Below are 6,000 nucleotides of genomic sequence, written 5' to 3'. Positions count from 1 at the left end.
GACAGCTGTATCAAGGTAGCCAACCTCTTGCCCCTACACGGTTCTGAGACTCCTACTGGCGAAGCCAATAAAATCCAATATGGCAAAGAGCGAATGACACTCAGTGACCGCGTACGCTGCGCCGCGCAGTGGTTTGTCGTTGCTTGCATCTTCGATTCCGCGCGAACCAAGAACGCGCACAGCGAAAGCATTTTCTTGCCAGAGGGCCTTTCAGTGGTCGAGGCCACTGGTAGGTTAACCGGGCAAATTGGGCAGTGAATACAGAAATGCATGAGTGAAGAGCGCAGCCAAAATATTTTTTGGCACCGTAATACAAATTTTAAAAGTACAAGATGCACAGAGCGCTTAAGTGAAGAGAAGATGCACTTATTTCGTTTCAAGCGGACGTCAGAAATAATTCTCGTTAAAAAATGCATTTTCGTTTACCTGTTTGATGGCACTTGCTAGACGTGTTGTCTTCCCTTTTGGTCGGAGTCACTGCACCACTTTGCGCACCCGTACAACTCTTGGACGGCATTTCTCGTTTACACCGAAAATAAATTAACCATTTTATCCACGAACGACTTGAGACCACTTCGCTCTAGCCATCACGCCAGCCTAAATCCACACGCGCGCAACGTCCTGGGCTGCCGCTTCCAGCTTGACTGGCTTGACGCCGAACCACGCGATAACATAAAAAAAATTGTCATGCCTACTCGAGTGCTGTTCCTTGGCATTCGCGTCAACTATTGGCTGCCGCGAGGCTCGCGCGCGGCCCGCTTTTGTGCCGCGATGAGTCGGCGGACGACTGATCGCGATAACGGAAACAGGGCACCGCGAGAACCCTTGCAGAGCTCCCGCTCGAATTTCTCGCTCTAAAGACGCTCATGGCGGCAGCCAAGCGTGGTTGTATTTTCTGCCTCAGCGCAACTGGCGCAAATGCGAAGGCGCTTGCAAGAAAAGAAACATGCGACTTGGTTTTTCTGTCTCTTTTTTTTTTTTCCTTTTTCTTCAGCACGATAGGCCGTTGTGTACAAGATGCCTCTTTCTGGTGGTAGAAGCTATATATCGCCAAACTGGGCGCTGTATTAATGACAGATTGCGAGAGCTGTAGCGCAGCAGTCGGCCACGGTGGAAGTAGACGCCCAGGCAGCAGTGGAGACATTTGGCGGACCACTGTCGCAGGTGCCTTTTACTCCGGCATTTTCGGTCAAAGATACTCTCGGACCGTGGCCACATCTGTCACTGGTACAAAAAGGGATTCGTGCACTAGTTCAATACCCGAAGTGCCCCTGTTTGAGAAACAGCTTATAGTGTCCCTGTGCATCCTCCCACGTGCACTCGGTGATCCATCTCTCCATGTTTATATTCCCCCTTTCCCTTAACCTCTGTGTAGGGTAGCAAACCGGACGTTCGTCTGCATGGTTGACCTCCCTGCCTTTCCTCACTTTGCCATCTCTCTCTCTCTCTCTCTATCTTTCGATGCTACACATGTGCTACGCAAGGGCATAGACCAGGCAACGAGAGAAATTGTTGAAGCCATACCTATTAGCTATAACCAAGACAAATGTACCAGGGTCTCGTCTACAGCACTATCCCAAGGAGAGCTCGAGTACCTGAACGAAATGCTTTGCATACGCGCAGTGGTGAAAGTCTTACTAGCCTTTCTGTGTAGCCTTTAGTGTTTGCAGAACATGAAACTGAATTTGTGCGTTCGCAACCTCGACTGTGTAGTGCTTGCGATTGCACGCCTGTATGTTTATGTTTGTAACTGCGTAATAAATTCAGTTGATGTCCAGCGCTCGTCGCACTTGTTTCTTTCTGTGTGGGTGTTAAGTCCGGGCTGCAAACATGAATGCGAGCTACAGCAACCAATCTGCCTGCGTCACCGAACTGGCAGTAAAGCAGAACTCCTGTAAGGTTTGATATTTAAGTCGAAATTTGGCGACGCGTACTAGTCTTGGAACACTCAGCCTAATCTTCAAAGAAACCAAGGATCACCAAGCGACACCACACCGTGGGCTGATATCATAATCGCATCCTCTATTTTTCTTTTACTTTCATTATTTCCTCCGCTAGTTTTTATTTCCTTTCGAACATCGAACAAGTCCAAGTTTGAACCTTTCTCATCATTAATGCTGTAGATTCTGAACAAAATAACAGTAAATGACCGGAGAAGAGAAAGAGCATTAAAGATATGCTGTGTCCAAGTTTAGGGGGGGAAATGTTGTACAGATCCCACGCACAGTGGGAATCGATGCTACGCGAAGGACATAGCAGGCTGTCCGGTGTATTTTGGGTTTTTACAAAGCGTTACAAGATGAACCAGCGTGTTCGAAAACATCGTGTGTGACACTAACGTCTACGTGACGACGGCAGCAAGACGACGACGACGACGCCGTCATGACGACATTGTTTTTGCTCTCCGGTTACCAAACGTTACATGTTCCGTTACGACCTGACCCGATCCTGAATGTGGTACGACGTCGCAGAGCATCTACGTAGCGTACGGCTACGAGGAAAGGACTCCGGAATACGGGCCTATCCCCGTAGCACGGTGCCAGATATATATATATATATATATATATATATATATATATATACAATGTCATCTGCAAACCGAATGTTGCTGAGATATTTGCTATTGATCCTCACTCCTAAGTCTTCCCAGTCCAAGAGCTTGAATACTTCTTATAAGCATGCAGTGAATAGCATTTGAGAGATTGTGTCTCCTTGCCTGAGCCCTTTCTTGATCGGTAACTTTCTACTTTTCTTGTGGAGAACCAAGGTAGCTCTGGAATCTTGATAGATGTATGCCAAGATAGTCATGTATGCCTCCTGTACTCCTTGATTACGCAATGTCTCCATGACTGCTGGTATCTCTACTTAATCAAATGCCTTTTCATAATCTATGAAAGCCATATAGAGAGGTTGATTGCAAATTTCTCGGTTGCCTGATTGATGACATGGATACGATCCATCGTAGAATATCCCTTCCTGAAGCCAGCCTGTTCTCTTGGTTGACTGAAGTGTAGCCCTGATTCTATTGAAAATTATTTTAGTGAATATTTTATAGAATACTCAAAGCAAGCTACTGTGTAAATAATTCCTCAATTCTTTAACGTATCCCTTCTTGTGTATTAGTATAATGTTGGTATTCTTCCACCTATCCGGTACACTTGAAGTTGTGAAGCACTGCGTGTAAAGGGCCGCAAGCTTTTCAAGAATGATATCTCCTCCTTCTGATTAATTCGACTGTTATTCCATCATCTCCAGCAGCTTTTCCCCTAGCCATGTCTTGCAAGGCCCTTCTAACTTCATCGCTAGTTATAGAAGGAGCCTCTGTATCCTGTTCATCACTACTTCGAATGAAAGTAGCTTGGCTGCTCTGGGGACTGTACAGGTCAGTATAGAATTATTCCGCTGTTTTTACTATGTAATCGACATTGCTGATAATAATACCCTGCTTATATTTCAGTGCATACATCTTGCCTTGTCCTATGCCAAGTTTTCTTCTCACTGATTTCATGCTGCGTCCATATTTTACGGCTTCCTCAATCTTTCCCACATTATAATTTCGAATATTCCTTACTTTCTTCTAGTTGATCAGTTTTGACAGTTCAGCGAATTATATCTGATCTCACGAGTTTGACACTTTCATGCTTTGTCGATTTTTATTAGGTCCCTTGCTACTTGGAAGAGCTTACCTACTGGATCTCTGTTCCTTGCATTTTGATCAAGTTTTCCACGTTTTTCGGGGACGCTGCTCCCTGCCTCGTGGCAACGGACGCGGAGCCTTCCACAGGCCCGCCCTGCCTGAGGTCTGCTATGGCAAGCTCCCCGGGGAATCAACGCGCCTGGTCCAGCACCAGCGAGGTCATCAGCGAGGCTCGCTGCCTTGTGGCTATGGACGCGGAGTCAACTGCGGTGACACCCGGCCAAAGGTCAACCATGGCGAGCTCGTCGAGGAAACGAGGTTCCTGGTCTACCACCAATGAGGACACCGAACTGTACTCGGTCGCCGGCGACGACTCGTCGGATGACAGCTTTGAGTCTGTGATGAGCAGGAAAGCCAAAAGAAGGTTTCTCAAGGTGTCTTCACCAGCGAGGACATTAACAATGAAGACAAAAATTGAACGCTGGCCGCACTCAGTCCTCTTCGTACCCGAGGACTCCTCCGTCAGCCTCCGAACGCTTAACAGGCAAGCTCTCTCCATGTTCCTCGAGGGGGTGGCGCCGAATGACATAAGGCAAGTTCGAATAAACACGCGAAAGAATATCCTCGCTGTGGACGCGACAAATTGTAGCGCGTTGGACAAGCTTCGAAAAATAACCGATTTGGGAGGCATCAAAGTTGGACCGCGTGTACCATTGGACGAATCCAGCATGGCGGGCGTCATTTACGACATTGATTTGGCCATAGCGAACTCGGATCTGCCAATCCTCGTCAAACCAGTGACCGAAGGAGTTATCATCACACATGTGCTCCGCCTTGGCAACTCCCGCTCCGTGAAGTTGATATTCAAGGGCGATTCCATTCCTTCGCATGTCAAGGTTGGAAACTTCCGACATGCTGTTCGCCCATTCGTGCCCAAGCCACTTCAGTGCCATAACTGTATGAAGATCGGCCATGTCAAGGGCGTCTGTACAAAGAGTACGGTTTGTCCACGCTGCGCTGAGTCGCACACTGTGGACGCTTGCCGCGCAACACATTTAAAGTGCAATAACTGCGATGGATCCCATGATGCCTCATCCAAAGAGTGCCCGAAAATCCGGAGAGAAATTGCCGTGCTTAAACAAATGGTCCGAGACAGCTCATCCCATAGGGAAGCTGCTGAGACTGTACGACGCCGGCGTAATCGTCGACGCAAGCGTACAAGACGTGGTGTTAATCATACGCAGGACGCACCCAACCCACTACCTTCGAGTGCAAGTAAACATACAAGCACGAAGAGGATTGAGACTGACAAATCTAAAGCCGCGGAAGACTGGCCTGCGCTTCCGCGCACACAGCCTGCCAAGGAGCCTCCCCGCCTGATGTCTACTTCCACGCACACTTCGGTGGATGAAGTACCAAGGGTTGACCGACAGATCATACCGATGCTGCTGGTCCCTAATGAATGTCATTAAAGAGCTACTGACAAGTATTGCAAACCCAGCCGCTCGAAGTGGCCTGCAAGTGCTGGACGCGCTGAGCCCAGTCCTAGCAGCCCTCGAGTAGAACCATGGATGGCAATCACCAATCGTTCCGCCAAGAGGTCAGAGAGGCATCTATTATCCAGTGGAACGCCAGAGGACTTAGATGTCGGATGCCTGATTTTCGTCAGTTTGTATATTCTAACCGTTTCCCAATCATCGTAATCTGTGAACCGAAATTATCAAACCAATCCGTCTATCCGGCTACGAATCAATCATGTCCTCAACTTGCAGCGAAAGCAGCAAGGTCGTTGTGTTTATTCGTCGGGAGCTTACCTACGTCGTTCAGCAAGTGCCACCTCATGATGAGAATCAGTATGTTTGCCTGACTGTTAAGAAGAAAAAGGTAGCCTTTACACTGGTGGGTACCTACTTATCCCCTTCAAGCCGGTTTGATAGCAAGAGACTTGAAGACATCTTGACAGCAACCCCTGGTCCATGGATTATCACAGGAGACTTTAACGCCCACCATCCTATTTGGGGAAGCTCTAAAATTAACGCAACCGGCCGACGATTGGCTTCATTCGCATCTGACCATGGACTGTCCCTTCTTAATGATGGGAGCCCTACCTATTTACGGGGCTCATCATACAGCAGTTGCTTAGACTTGGCTTTTGTGTCACGTCGCTTGGCTACTCGTGTAAAGTGGTTTTTACACATTGAGACACATGGGAGTGATCATATCCCCAGTTACCTTAAGATCAAGGGTTTGGCCAGCTGCCATTCGCCAAACACAATCCGGCGAATTGACTGGTCTACATTCGAAACCAGCATGGAAGAAGCTTGTCGCAACGGTCTCCCTTCTGGCCTTCAGCAAGCTATCAA

The sequence above is a fragment of the Dermacentor silvarum genome, chromosome 11 (genome assembly GCF_013339745.2).
Source record: "Dermacentor silvarum isolate Dsil-2018 chromosome 11, BIME_Dsil_1.4, whole genome shotgun sequence".
NCBI lineage: Eukaryota > Metazoa > Arthropoda > Arachnida > Ixodida > Ixodidae > Dermacentor > Dermacentor silvarum.
Note: the sequence above shows the minus strand (reverse complement) of the source record.